We start from the raw sequence: 16303 nt of genomic DNA on the forward strand, positions 1-16303 counted from the left end.
GCAATTTCTCAAAAAACACAGCTGGGCTGGGAATTTCTGAAGTGCTCCAACTTTCCTAAGTGAAAAAAGTATGGCAAAGAAGCAGTTCTCTTCACTTTTATTAGAAATTCTTAATGTTGTCAAAACAGCTGTAAAACAGCTTGAGTCAGGACATTAGCAGTCAGGTCGGTACACCATGGAAGGTTTTCCTAATTGTCTTGAAAAACCCCAAAGGGCAAAGCCCTGCTGAGATGCATCATGCTATTATAAGTGAAATCAATAGGCCATCTTGCTATCTACACAAACAAGATAATCAATAAATCAAGTTATAGACATGGCAGAGTACATTGCAACTGTTAGACTAAAATCATGGTAATACAACAGTTGTGTCTTACAAACTTCCCATCACACTTCTCACCAGAACCCAGCAAACTCCCAAATTCTCTCTTCCAGCCCTCTCCCAAACTCTCCAATATGCAACAGGATCTTTTCATTTATGGTGCTCCTGCTACATAAATTCAAGAGTAAATTCAGGTAGTGGCACATTTTTATATCCATCAGGATGAGAATTATTCATGCATACTGGTCTCTTCATTCATTTCTGATGCTTTAATGAGAGCTGGCTTATAAATGTGACTGTCACTTGAAACACTCCTGGGGCAGAGATTTGTATACTATACTACATTTTACAAATGAGCCAGGATATACTTGATTGTGTACAGTTTGATTAAAAGTCTCCTCAATTCTGGTTTTGGGGTCTGTACTGCAATTGAATGCAGTATCTGGTTTTGGGGTCTGTACTGCAATTGAATGCAGTACAATTCTTCAGGTTTACCACACTATTATTCCATAAACACTGCTGTCTGAATATGTAATTGTTTTGCAAAAATGTCCTAACATGAAACAATGTTTTATTTTGGGTCTCGAACTCAGCTGGAGAAGCTCAACACGTCTAACAGTATCTGTGGGGGTGGGGAAAACCATGTTTCAAGTCCAATTACCTTTGAAAAATCTTGGTGATGAATTTCTAAATTTACAACTAATTTGCAATCTGACTGCAAAAGTTTACATTTTCTTAATGTAAATACAATTTTGGCTTTATGGGCAGATTTGAATGATAACTGATGTATATTAAGTGTTAGAAACTCAAAGATAAAATTTTACAAATCCAAGTGAGTGGAGTATTACCACTAAGTGTCTAGGTTTACAGATCTAAGATAATTGTTCTCATGGCTACTTTATATTAGATTCCTTGCACAAAATCAATTCAATGTGACAGGTAAAGATCCTTTAGCTTAATAAAGTGATGGATTTGATATCTCTGGAAGACTCAATCATTTCATGCATTAGTGACATGGATTTCAGGGGAGAAACCTATAGTTTTCCTGCAAAGTGCTACAAATTTTGACATTGCTTCAAAACAGAATTCAACATTAGAAAAATGTCAGTCCAGTCAAGTTATGCAAACTAACAGGTTACAGTTTGACCCCTGGTCTTTGTTGAATTAGCAGATCTCAGCTGGAGTGGAGGTTGTGTTGTCCTTGGACTGGGGAGGAACAAAATATCAAAAGTACCACTCCTAAATTATAGTCCATACAATAGACATGTCAGCTAGAGAGATGCTTTGTCTTTACAGCCACAGAATGAAAGTAAAATTCAATGTCATCTAAAGTGAGTGCCTGAACATATTCTGCAGGGTGAAGATAACAACCTTTCCAAAGTATTGGATATTGTTGCCAAGTGAAAGCAGTAGACAAGATTACACCAAGCTTGGGTGGACACCTTAGATAATTATACATGAATGGAAAATGAAAGCATTTCATACAACATTGTTACGTCAGGTTTTGAGATTAATTTGGGCCTGTCAAATTATCTTGCAACCTCAGATGTCCCTAAGGTGAATTAGCTATTTTCAATTCCTCCAGGATCCAAAATTCTCAGATGACAGTCATTCATATTAATAGTTTTAAATTTAGGAGTATTCAGGACAAGTCAGTTCACTTCAGTTATGTGGTATCATGTCTGTGCTCTCTGGCTGGGGAGCGATATATATTAAAGTATTAAAAGTTTCCTTGCTACTTGTTTCAGTATCATTGATTTCATACATTCACTCACTGACCTCTCCAGGGTGAGCAACTCTTGGATAATGAACATACTTCAACATTCAACCAGGATCAGAAGGAGGAGAGATGCCAGGAAGTCTGCATTTACACAGATGTTTGAGCAGACAAAAAGGGGTAAAAACAATGAAATGGCAAGCAACATCTAGGAGTTAACATAGAACTTGGGACAGACCTCATACTAGACTCCATCAGAAAATCTAGTACAAGTCTGCCAGCTTTCCCTAGGCTGGCTGACAATCTTAATGGAAACCTGCAAGTTTACTTTGACTTCCCAGTGGTGACAACCTCAATGACACTCCAAATTAGATTCAAGAAACAAAATTTATTGGGATAAATATTAACTTAGACAATTTTGCTATCTTGAAGAGACTATTACATGAGACAATAGTCTCAACTTCTCCATTGGTTGAATTTACAGATAAATACCAATTTTTATATAAGCGTTGGAAATCTGCATTGATTCTGTTCATGTTGAATATCTATATTAGCTTCTCTGATGAATTGTCTCAACTGAGGTAGTGTTTGAGAATTGAAATCAAAGTGTCCATATTATTAAAGGTATGTCAATTGAGTGAAAGTGGATTTCCACAAATTAAGTTTATTTCACAAGTTATGATCTGTCAATTTGATTGAAACTCTTCATTGTGGTCTTGACTTATTGCACTACAAACTGAAAAAAGCCTAACGAGTAGTGATTAGGATAACACCATCAATAAATTCAGTCACAAGCAGATGGGCTATAATTTAAAATTGAGTCAGCATTCAAAATGTGTAGTCTCAAACAGATGACTGTACTACACCAGAGCAACCTCAATTCCAGGTTGAAAGAAATCTGTGTTTAGAGATGGAAGATTCTTGAACATCCAGTGCCTCAGACATACTCCTCTACTACTCCTTCAAACAAAAGTACAAAAAAGGATTAAGTTTGACAGTTCCAACAGATGTTTAATCAGTGAATGAGTGAAGTTTATGAAAATTAACCCAGGACCTTTTTAAGAGGTCCCAATCATGCCAAGTTTCACATGGGAGTTAGGAAGGAATTGACACCCATTCCAAAAAGGGGATACTGACCAGCAAGACCAACCTGTGACTGCAGCCAAGGTGCTGGTCTCAAAAGTTGACCTATGTACTGTCCATTGGATCTGATGAGACACTAAGGACTTTGAGAAGATTGGTTGAAGATAGTGGTCTATATTACTCCCTCTTCATATAGGGTTTCTGACAGGTGTTTGCTACACATTCTTATTGCAGGCACTAGTTCTGGATAATAAATATTTGAACATCCTCTGACCCTACTTTGGGGACCTCTTTTTGCAGGGTTAAAAATCTAATAGTTTATGGTCATTTAGAATGATGTACAAACCACCAGCACTAGAACAGAACAATTTAACTGTTGATGAACAGTTCCTTTTCATGTGGATTGAGGAATGGCACAAAATGCCCAGCAAGAGTATGTATATAATTGCTGAAAGAAACACCCACAGGATTTGTATGCAAGTCTATTAAACTGGAGATAAATTTGTATGCAATTACATTAGCAGTGTAAAACATGATAGATTAAGCAGCACTATGTCAGATCAACTAACCGTACCATATTGTACTTACAAGTACAAACATAAAACCTGCAGGCCAAAGCATAGAAACAGGAAGGTTTTTACGCACAATAGGCTGGAAGTAAATTCAGTATGGATGGAAGTTAAAAAGAAAGAAGAAAGTCAGAAAACACTAGGAGAATTCAGGCATCCTAATTATGATATTGCACAACATTTAGACAATAATGTATCAAACAAACTGAACAAAGTCAACTAGCAAAAACAAAAGAGACTTGCTAGAGTGACTAATTGGAGTGCATTAGCAAAGTTCCATAGATTAGACTGCAGAAACACCTGGGAAGAGGAAGAAACAGGAGAAGGGGGCATTTCTCTGGGTTTGAGTAATGAGTGCACATTTAAATAGTATCCTAGTAATGGATAAATTGTGGATAATGGATAAATCCTAGTAAATTGTGTGTTGGGGGGGGGGGGGGAAAGAAGAAGAGGAGGAGGAGGGAGAAGTTTGTTGAATTGGAATAGAATCTTCAGTAAAGTTATAGCTCATGTGGAATATTTAAATTTCACAATTCAACCAACCTACCTTATCTAGAGAAGGTAAAGCTGAGAAAAGATGGTTCTAATTTGAGTTGAAAGACAGTGCTAAAGTAAAATATTGTAGATGCTACAGGGCTGAAGGGCTATTCAGATGCCTTTTCAATGTTGCAGTTGTACCAACTTCCACCACTTCCTGTCAGCTCACTCCATACACTCACCACCCTTTGCATGAAAAAGGGTGCTGTTAGGTTCTTTTAAATCATCCCCCCTCACATTTTAGGGCCCCCACCCAGGGGGACAACTTGTCAAATTATCCTATCCATGCCCCTCAAAGTCACTCCTCAGCCTCTGATGTGCTGGGTTAAAAGAAAACAGTCCCAGCCTATTCATCCTCTCCCTATAGCTCACATCCTTGTAAATCTTTTGTGAACTGTTTCAAGTTTCACAACATTCTTCTGATAGGAGACCAGAATTGAACACAGTATTCCAAAAGTGGCCTAATCAACAGCTGAACAGTCTCAACATGACCCCCAACTCCTATACACAATGCACTGACCAATATAAAAGCAAGCATACCAAATACATTCACTATCTGCGACTCCAATTTCAAGGAATTATGAAAGTTGGTTTCTGTTCAGCAATACTGAAAAAGACCCTACCATTAAGAACGTGTCTAAGTCCTGCCCTACCAAAGGTAGCACCTCCTTTATCTAAATTGAACTCCATCTGATAAAGGGAGTGTTGTACAGAGAAATAACTGTCATTGCCCATTAAAGCAATGTTGGTGTTTGCTGCAGATTTACTAACATTACCTCTTATTTGGATGTCAAAGTGGGATTAAAAAAAGCATCAGCCACAGCTCCAACCCATGCAGTGCACTGCCAGTCGCAGGCCTCCAGTCTGAAAAACAAGTTTTCACCACCCTCTGTCACCTACCTTCTAGCCAACTTTGTATCCAAATGGTTAGTTCTCCTTGTATTCTATTAATTAACCTCATTAACTAGTCTAACATGAGGAACTTGTCAAACACCTTTCTGAAGTCCATGCAGAAAACATCCAGCATTGCCTTCAATCCACTTCAAAAATCTCAAGTTAGCAACATTACTTTCCATACAAAGCCATGTTGACTACCTTTAAAAATCAATCCTTGTCTTTCCAAAGATGTAAATCCTGACCTTCAGGACTCCCTCCAACTTGTCCACCAACTATGCACTAAGCTCACCAGTGCATAGTTCCTGGCTTTTTCCTCACCATCCTCAAGTATGGCACCACTTTAACCAACCTCCAGGTCTTCTGGCACCTCAACTGTGGCAGTGATACAAATAGCTCACCAAGGGTCCCAGCAATCACTTCTGGTCTCTTAAGTAGTTCAGCTGCTTAAATTCCTTCCCAAATTAACCTTGATTTTTGTTTGTCACAAGTCAGGGACATCCCTGACGAATTCTTCAGTGTAGTAATAACAAAGTCAAACATTACCTGCCTTTCTGCACAGATACAGGTTGGTCTTCAGGTGATTAACCAAAACCCAATACAAGCCCACTGATTCCTACACTTCCTGCCACTCCAATTCCTCACTTCTTTCATCTTCAACACACTGTATTAATGATGCAAACTCATTAGTGACTTGAGCACATCCTTAAGATTTCAAAACCTCATTTAATTATAGCCTTAATGTCATGATCAATATGTTAGATGTGGGCTCCATTGATCCTTTTTGTACAGTAGTGCAAGTGTTAGTGAGGAAAAAATTCAAAGTCTTATTGCTATTGCATGAAGCAGAGGGCAGTAGCAGTCAGCACTACTGCCTCAGCACCAATCTGGGTTCAATTCCCCACTCAGGCAATTGTGTGGAGTTTGCACATTCTCCACATGTGCATGGGTTTCCTCCCACAGTATAAATGGTCAGGTGGATTGGCTATGCCAAATTGCCTATAGTATTAGGGATGTGCAGGGCAGGTGAATTAGCCATGGAAAACGCAGTGTTAGAGGGATGGGGTCTTGTTTTGGGTGGGATACTGTTCAGAGTGTTAGCGTGGATTTGATGGACCAAACGGTGAGCCAAGATGGAGTGAAATTGCTACTTGCTTTCTGACTGGAGAAAAGCTGCCAGCAACAGAATGAGAAATACATAATTTGTCTTTTTTTAAAAGACAAAAATGTTCCTCCTGAATGCCCAAGGCAAGTTTGGGCCTAATGTTCAAGGATTCACTAGTCTTGATCATGACATGCTGTGCTTCTATCACCTCACTAGTGAGAGAAGGAAGCATCTCTCTGGTTAGTTTCCACCCTGCCTTGGCTTCAGAAAGGAGAAAAACAGAACCAGATTTGGAATGCTTATAGCCTCATATTACAGTCAGGCAGACACCATCTATGTTTACTTGCTGGGTTAGTGTGCAAGGCTGGTTTGTTTTAATCCAAATCAAGTTACGCTAAATCCCTTGGGTTTCCACAAGATACATGCCTTTAAGGTCAGCACTTTGAAAGCAGGCAGTCATTTAACCCCAAATTAAAATGTTCTGTAAAAATTCCATGGATCAGGATCTCAAACACCAAATAAAGGTTCACCCATCTTACTGGGAAACCTATTAAATCTGCCAGTCATGCCATTGACCATTCCTTTCCTTTAATAATTCCAAACTCAACTCGTCTCCAAGCTTAGAATTTACTGCATTTGCACTTACAATGTTGTGGGTGAGTTTCATGATATCCAGCACATTATACTCTAAAGTTCTTTGATGCAGTTTAAAATTTTCCTCACCTAATTATACAACCAGAAGTGTTGAGAAATAGACTGGTGAGCAGCATCACTGGGACCTTCTGACTGAAGAAGCAAGCTGTGGGCCCATATTTAAAGCTCAGTTGCACACCACTTCACAGGTGGAAGCCAATAAAGTCTCCTCCTTTGCTGCCTGCCAAATGAAGCCACAACAGACTGAGCCAGCCTAGACAGGAAGTGTAGCATGAGTCAGTGGCCATGTCTTGCATCAAAAGGGACATTCAGCAATGCTGAAAGGTCAGTGAACTCATGGTCCACTAGGGCAAGTGCCACCATCATCTCTATGCTATCTCACTGCTATTACATATGCATGTCACCAAGACTGATGGATAACCACCCTCAAATTACCCAAGTTATAAATCTACCAGGATTCTCACCTCCCAAAAATCATAATCTTCCCTGCTCTTTGTAGCAAGTACAATGGGATGTATAAATGTAAGAAGCTTGATTGCCACTGAATCTTGTAGGACTTTCCTTACATTGGGTACAAGGTTTTTCCACCTCAGGGTTGAAAATAAGTGTTTATAGGAGGTCTTAGTTATTCTATTTAATAGATAAACATAAGTTACAATAAAGGAGCATGCTAATTGATACATAAAATTCTCAAGTGCTTGACAGGATAAATACAGGAGGTTCATGCAATTGACTGGAAGGACAGTCTTAGGAAAAGCAAGCAAATTTGGCTGCATGACAACAAATCTCTTGTCAGAATAGTAATGACTATTTCAAATTATTTATCACAGTGGACAAGAATTATTGAATACATTTAAAGCCAAGACAGATGTTTCCCACTTAAGGTATGGGGGATGTTAATAAGAAACCAGGTGGGAAAGTGAGTTAGATAACCAGCCAGGAACCTAGTGGTTTCAGAGCAGCTTTGAAGGGCCATATGGTTAACATAAGTATCTATGGCTTTTACATTTATGCTTTAAATGTCAGAGGGATGATGAAAGCCTTTCATTTATTAGACATTGAAGCATAAACCTTGACAAGTAATAGTGCAATTTTCAATGTGAGGGTGTCTTGGCTGTATCTGATCTACTCCATTAAACATGCATTTATCACAACTTCTCAGTTTATTGGAGGTCTGCAGGATGTGTTTTAGGGCTAGGGAATGCTATGGTTGACTAAGAGCGGTAAGTAATCATTAACCCCCACTGTCACTCAAACACTAAATCAAGCTATAGAAAAACAACTCTGCTGAAATCAGTGGATCAGGACAACATTCCAAACACAGCATTATATTTTTATTTGAATGGGAGGAATGATGGGAAAGTATAAAGAGAAAATTTAAGCTGTGATTTCTGAAGCATACCAATACACTCTTGCATCAGATTCAATTATCTCCTTTGATTGAAGAGGATTCTATCAGAAGTTATGGGTATACAATTTTTTGGAAGCCCAAGTACTACTGTAATGACTAAGTTTATAGAAAGTCAATCATACAGATCTGTAATTAACACCATGCTATTTTAGCAATGAATCTAACAACTTTTCCTTCAAAACATCTTGTCTCACAGGTTTAATTTCTTTCACTACTGCTGAAAGACAAAAAACCCTAACATTGGCTCAGTATGAAATTCCATTTTTAGAAAAAAGGTACTAACTTTTTCCATTCAAGAATTCCAAGCTGTGGAGACGCAGAACTAACGCTTCCATATGCCCCCTTAGTAAACTTCTCAAAAAAAAGAGTAGTTTACAAAAAAAGTTAATTAAAGCTGGCCACACAAGAATTCATCACCAATACACCATTCTGCTGTAAGTTCCTCTGTTCTTGTGTTTTTTTAAGCTCCTACCTTCATCCGTCAGTGAACACGTTCTTCGCCAACAGTCTGTGTTTATCGCTCCCTCCTCGTATCGCTTTCCCTTCAGCTGCCTAACTGGCAGCAATATGAGAGAAACCGAGCTGCTTTACTATGCTCCGGTATCCCAGTACATGAGATTTTCAAACTGTGCTCATTCAGTTCATTGTATCATCCACCCCATTCCCAATCTTATCAGCAAATGGCAAGGCGGGAGCAAAAAATACACAGCCCAAAGCTCAGTGACCAGTTTCCCGGGGGGCACGTGATTTAAAGCTGCTGGAATGATTTTCACCTCCCGAGCAGCTGGGATCAATTAAAATGCTGCTTCACTGCAGTTGGCTGGGCCACGGATATCCTCCCACCCTTTACTGATTGCCTTTTCCTAGTTCGAGCTCTGTAGGAAGCACCAACATTCTTTGTGCTATTAATCTAACTGTCTGGAAACACTCTGGGTTGTGGAAAACAATGGTATTCTCTTGCTGCTATATATGGTCACAGAGCATCCATTTTAGTAGTCTCAGAGGAAATCAATTTTTATACTGTTAGCAATCACTTTTTTAATAAAGGAGATGCTACTGCCTTAAGCAATTGGCTGGAGCATTGTCAAGTGGGGGAGTGGACCAAAATCTACTTTTTTCAATTTAATAAGTTTTTAAAAATATATATATATTGCCCCTTCCAGATCATGTTGCCCTTTTTCACTCAGTGTAGCTGGCACTCTCACTGCTGAGTAAAAAGGTCATGGGCTGAAACCTCTTAGCGGAAACATGAGCATATAGTCTAGGCTAACACTTCACTGAAGTGGTGAGGGAGTGCTGTTCTGTCAGAGTATTGTCTTTCAAATTATTTGATGCTAACAGAGGCTCTGTGTCCCCTCTCAGGTGGATATAAAGGAGCCAAAAAAGTATGACTTCAAATAAAGGCAGAATTCTTCCCATTTATCTCTGACCCATCACCAAGCAGAAAACAAATTATCCAATCATTGTCCTAATGTGATCTTGTTTACGTGAGAGTTGGCTGCTCAATCTCAAATTATAACAATATCTACATGTTGGAAGTACTGGAGCCTGCAAATTGCAGTGGGACCTCCTGAGGTTGTGAAAGGCAAACTATAAATGGAAATCATTCTCTCTCTCTTTCAGGTACAGTTCCACATCATTTCTATAGCTTAACCAATCGGACATTCTTCATGAGTCAAAGAGTGTGGTGCTGGAAAAGTACAGCAGGTCAGGCAGTATCTGAGGAGCAGGACAGTTGGCGTTTTGAGCATAAACTCTTCATCAAGCTTATGCTCGAAAGGTCGACTCTCCTGCTCCTCAGATGCTGCCTGACCTGCTGTATTTATCCAGCACCATACTCTTCGGCTCTGATCTCCAGCATCTGCAGTCCTCACTTTCTCCTCGGATGTTCTTCATGCTTTATTTCCATTACAAGTATCAATCAAACTTGTCGCAGGTTAACCTAATTCTGGATTAGTGGTGCTGGAAGAGCACAGCAGTTCAGGCAGCATCCAAGTAGCTTCGAAATCGACGTTTCGGGCAAAAGCCCTTCATCAGGAATGTTTGCCCGAAACGTCGATTTCGAAGCTACTTGGATGCTGCCTGAACTGCTGTGCTCTTCCAGCACCACTAATCCAGAATCTGGTTTCCAGCATCTGCAGTCATTGTTTTTACCTCGCAGGTTAACCTAATACCTACACTCATACTTAACTGCACAATACTGAGGGAATGTTTCCCTTCCCATGGCCATTAATGCTGTTTGAAGTATCTAAGAGGGGATCAGCTCAGTTGGCTCAGGCTAGCTGTTAAATCTGAGACCTTCAGGCCCTCTATCCCTCTGTCAGCTCTAACTCATTTTGTGCACTTACCAGTTAACCCATTGGCTATGAGGCAGAGGGAGGAGGCAGAGGGGATTAGCGGGGGATATTGGAGAGGGATGCGATGTAAGATTCATTGTTATTTTAAAGTTTATGATTTTTAAAAAACCCTCAATGATGATAATATGTAGGGTCACACACCACTCAATCATATTTTCTAATTCCCAATATAAATACAGTCAAATGCAACTCTAACTCATAAATATATAGTAAGAGATATCTTGCTGCACAGAGTTAAATGGTACTTGTACATCTAGGGCTGAGATTACAAAGGATATAGACTGGTGGAATGCTCAGAATCTCATGACTGCCAGAAAGAGATAGCAAAGAGATTAGATGTCAGGGTGAAATTGTGATGACTGTCAATCTCTAATGTTCCTGGCCTGCTTGGAAGTCTACAATCATGAATAGCAGATGTTTTCACGTTCATCATTAAAGTACTGGAAACAAGATAGGGTGACCAAAGCTTTTGAATTTAAGGCACATATTTGTTTTTTTCAGGCCAACGTTCAATGTAACATGACATTTAATAGCAGATAATTAGTTAGACCTAATCTTTACCTTGAAATGTTTTGATTAGAACTTTACTGAAAGTGCAAGCTGATAACGGTGCAGCCAGGGAGATGGACATTGGGAACTGATTGAAAGGGCTACCAATAATGTATGCTCTTTTCCAATGAGATCTAAGAATTGAGAAATAACTACATGAATGATTGAGTAGGAGGATGCAGTAAAGGGGGAGAAAAAAATCAATAATAAATCAAGTACAGAAAGAGAAATAGAGGGAAAAAAGGATTGGATTAAGAGAAAGAGAGAAAAGGAAACAGAAAACAAATACTTTATTTAAAATTTGCCATTTTTAAAATATCCACAATTTATTCAAAATCTGAAGGAATGAGACTCCATGCTTATATAAGTCATTTTCAGTGCTTAATTGATTAAGTTTAATTGATATTCATTAACATTTATAATGCTGTTTATGCTGTAATAACATGGCCTAATTTTCTGTGTTGAGTTTACACAGCAACTAATGGAAAAATCCAGGAAAATGTGAATAAAAGGGAAGCTGAGGGGAAGATGACACCTTTACACAGCTAACACGGAAAAGATGTAAATTGGTCAGCAGTTTTAGGAATTGACAATACATCCATTCCTCACTTGAGATTGCTGTTTCATTTACATAAAAATAACCACGACATCCATTCGCTTTACTATTATTTTGACTGCAAATTTTGACACTATTTAAGTCCATATCCAATTAAATTCTGCACATTGCAACTTGCAAACTCAAAAATTAGTTGAGTCAGCTTGTAGTGTGAAATGTAGTAGAATCACACAAGAAGTCCACAAAGGTCTGTCTCAACATCGGGAACAATTTGCTTCATCTTTGAACCAAGTTTCAGGCACGGGGATGAGAATCTCACAAGGCAGTGGTGAGTTGTCCATTAGGGAGGATTATTGTTTGTAAACAGCCATATTAACTCCAGAACTCCTAGCGGAAAGCTGTTGTGAAACTTGAAAGGGTTCAGAATAGATTTACAAGGATGTTACCAGGGTTGGAGGATTTGAGCTATAGGGAGAGGCTGAAAAGGCTGCGGCTGTTTTCCCTGGAGCGTCAGAGGTTGAGGGGAGACCTTATAGAAGTTTACAGAATTATGAGGGGCATGGGTAGGATAAATATACAAAGTTTCTTCCCTGGGATTGGGGAGTCCAGAACTAGAGGGCATAGGTTTAGGGTGAGAGGGGAAAGATATAAAGGAGACCTAAGGGGCAACTTTTTCACACAGAGGGTGGTACGTGTATGGAATGAGCTGCCATAGGAAGTGGTGGAGGCTGGTACAATTGCAACACTTAAAAGGCATTTGGATGGGTACAATGAATAGGAAGGGTTTGGAGGGATATGGGTCAGGTGCTGGCAGGTGGGACTAGATTGGGTTGGGATATCTGGTTGGCATGGATGGGTTGGACCAAAGGGTCTGTTTCCATGCTGTACATCTCTATCATTATGACTAACTCACCTCATTAATAAGCAGCTGTCCATGGCTTGCTGGACTTGGTACAATCTGGATGTCAACAATTCTTGACATGGAAGTTAGAACAGATACCTGCTGATTTCAGCTCACCACTTGCTCCAAAGGACTTCCATGTTGAACAGCAAACAGCAGCATTTCAAGGTACACTCCATGGGCACCGACCATAATCACCCCATGTTCACAGGCATCCAACAGGTACCAGCTGCTACCAGCCCTCATGATCGATCTTCAAACTACTTAAAGGACACTTCTGCACATCCATACTGTACCTCAGGGTCTAAACAACAACATTGGGTGTAGTTCTGCAGATAGGACACTTTGTGCTCATGAACACGTACCCAGTTCATGGCATGGATCAGACTGCATCTGTTAGACTTGACTACATCAAACTTACCTGATGCTCAAAGCATCCCTACCTTGCACTGTCTTGCCTAAACTTTTTTGGACCTTGGCCTTCACCCAGAGATACCAGACTCATGTACTGCTGTAATGTCATATGTTTACCACAGTCAAAAGCCAGGAAGCTTGTCATGGTTGTCAGCTGACCTCAGTCAACTCACAGAACATATTCTTCATACAAGACCAACCTTGAGATGTTGTAGAAGAGATAATGGAGGAGTGGAAGAGTGCTGGAGGAGTGGAGAAGGTCATTAACCTTTGTCATACAGTGCATTCCTCCAACCAGTTGAGACTGCATTGACTCGGACCAGGGTGACGACCCACAAAGCAGGACAGCATTTTTCCCTATCTGCCATTTCCTGGGCAAACATCAGGAACCATGCAGGGCAGTTGTACACAGATAGTGCTTGTCTGGCTGCACAACAGCCTTGTAACATTGCCAATAGTACCAGGGAAGCTGGTGCATTCCAGAATATTCTAGTAGTGGCCCATCATAGAATGGAGTGTGAATAGGGTAAGAATGGCACCACAAGGGCAAAATTGTTGGCTAATGAAGTGAGATTAGTAAAGTGCATGGGGAGAAACCCTCCAGAAAACTTTACAAAACTGACACTTTTTCAAAGAAAACCCTGAAGATTCAGCCAAAAGAGGTCTGTGTTTTAATTTAGGATATAACAATCACAAAATTATAGAGAATTACAATACCGAAGAAGACCAGTCAGCTCATTAGCACTGCATTTGTATTTTTCACCACGTGAGCGGTTATCCCCATTCACTTACAATGTTTCAAGAAACAACTTATTTCCTTTCAATTAATTTCTGAGCACCTCTTTGACAAAGCTTTGTTGCACAGAATTCCACATTCTAACCATCCTCTGTGTAAAGCCCCAACCTCTAATCACTTTTGTAATTACCTTAATTTGTATTCTAATGTTACTGTTTAACCAGCAAAGGGAAATATGTCCCTTCTTACTTTAAGGTCTTCACAATTAAAGAATTATGATAATCAGGCCATTGCTTATCCTTCTCAGGTCCAATGAGAAAGTAAAAACCAAAAGAACTCCAGAAGCTGTAAATCTGGACCAGAAACAGCTGACAAAGCCCAGCAGGTTGGACAGCAACTGTGTACCTTGTCATACTTTTCTTTGCAACAGCCATTCCTTCTAACATCTCAACTAAGTTATGCTGTCTACTTCCATTACTTTTATATCTACCCTATTAGAGGTGCTTGGTGCCTGTTATCTAACATCTTGAGCAACTTCGATATTATGGGGCTGTTTTCCCTGGAGCGTCGGAGGTTGAGGGGTGACCTTATAGAGGTTTACAAAATTATGAGGGGCATGAATAGGATAAGTAGGCAAAGTCTTTTCCCTGGGGTCAGGGAGTCCAGAACCAAAAGGCATAGGTTTAGGGTGAGGGGGAAAGATATAAAAGAGACCTAAGGGGCAATTTTTTCATGCAGAGGGTGGTACGTGTATGGAATGAGCTGCCAGAGGATGTGGTGGAGGCTGGTACAATTGCAACATTTAAGAGGCATTTGGATGGGTATATGAATAGGAAGGGTTTGGAGGAATATGGGCCAGGTGCTGGCAGGTGGGACTAGATTGCGTTGGGATATCTGGTGGGCATGAATGGGTTGGACCGAAGGGTCGGTTTCCATGCTGTACATCTCTATGACTCCATGACTCTAAATATCTCGCTGAAGCTTGGGAGCTCGGATTCCTGAGCACTTGTAGGGGTGCATTGTCATACCAAATGTCTAGTTGTTCCCATGGCATTAGAGCAGCAGCGATGTAGCTGCCGGTCTTTACCTCCCACCACCACTGAATGTGAGTTTGCCAGCAGAAAGGACTGCCCATGTCACATAGCAAGCCTGGGGATTCAGGTGAATCTCACCAATCGGATCCCTGAGTAGAACTTATTAAGTAGATCATTTTCTTTTGTCTTCTTAAATAAGGCGCCCACGGGCATAATCGTTCTGTTATAGTTAAGGTCAGGGAATTCTGAGCGCAAGGGAGGAAGAGTGAATCCCGGGGGTGGGGTGCAGGAGATAAGTACACAGTCCTTCTGAGAAGAGTCAATAACGCTTAAATTGTGTTGTTTCCACTCCTGCTTAAACGAATGAAGCTTTTGTACTCACACTAAACTTCATAATCACGAATGATTAAAAATATACACCCCATTTAACATACAAAAATATACAATGGAAACAGAGTTGGCTCATGCTTTTAGTCATGAAGACTTTAATAAAACGTCAATTGATTTGTTTAGTGTGGAATAACAGCAATAACAAGTCTATGACATTTATACAAGTGAAACTAGTCAATGAGAAACAAATAATTCTCTGCAGGTTTGGGTTTCTCAGGCCCCCAGAGCTGAAAGGTCAGAGCTTATGGGTCACAGGCTGGTTTCTAATAAACTGAGTTTACATTCGGGATGATGATACTTTGGGGCAGCTGTAATCCCAAAATTACATGGAGGAATTCACCATCATCAAGTTAAGATATCCTAAAATAGATCTATAAACATACAGTAGTTTTTTTTTAAATATGAGAACATTTCAAGTAATTATCAGTCTGATTTTTTTTTGTCCAGCGAGAGAGAGGTGAAGCTCTGTAGTCATCTGCAAGAAATGTATTTTAACGTAATTTAAATTATCATGCATATTGTGTGCACACAGAAAGTAGTTTAGACCACTTTATCTGGAAGACAGTAGCCCGTCCGACTTCAATGTCTTCCACGAGGCACTGAACCTTTCTTTCAATTGAGGAATACTTCAGAAAAATGCACCTGCCCAACCCTCTCCATTTGAGATTTTGAAACAGCAGTTTTAATCCATAGTACATGAAGTCAAATTGCTGCTCAGCAACAAATTGGATATTTAAATGATGAGTTTCATTCTCAGGGGCAATCTTGTCACGAAGGCTTCTTAATAGCCCCTTTTTCTTAAAACAAAATCAATACCTTGTCAATAGGACCTCTTTTAAAGGGCAGTCTTGACACCAGCGTCCATAATTAAAGATTCGTAGATTTCTTATCAAACATAACAATTCTTTGTTTCACTCTATTAAATTAATCCAATGTCTGTAAAGTTTTCTTTGTTCAACATGTTTGTCATCTCAGGGAATAGGCTGGCAGGAAGCCTTCATTCTGACAGCATGAGAGAGCAGGATTAATATCTGAAGAGGCAAAGTAATTAATCTAAGGTGATTCTTTCATCAGTAT

General features: G+C 39.8%; 1 protein-coding gene across 5 annotated transcripts in view; it reads right to left on the reverse strand.

Moving 5' to 3' along the window:
* LOC140495881 (probable E3 ubiquitin-protein ligase MID2) overlaps window positions 1-16303 on the reverse strand; it is a 389997-nt gene that overhangs the window by 235698 nt on the left and 137996 nt on the right. For 3 of the 5 annotated variants that reach the window (XM_072595107.1, XM_072595108.1, XM_072595111.1), the window contains exon 1: window positions 8762-9042. The exons of 1 other annotated variant lie outside the window; for it this stretch is intronic. The gene's annotated coding sequence lies outside the window, so the exon portion shown is untranslated. Of the gene's footprint in view, window positions 1-8761; window positions 9044-16303 lie in introns of those variants that run through there. One more of the 5 variants, XM_072595112.1, reaches the window with a different exon arrangement.

This window comes from Chiloscyllium punctatum, chromosome 25, assembly GCF_047496795.1.
Source record: "Chiloscyllium punctatum isolate Juve2018m chromosome 25, sChiPun1.3, whole genome shotgun sequence".
Lineage (NCBI taxonomy): Eukaryota > Metazoa > Chordata > Chondrichthyes > Orectolobiformes > Hemiscylliidae > Chiloscyllium > Chiloscyllium punctatum.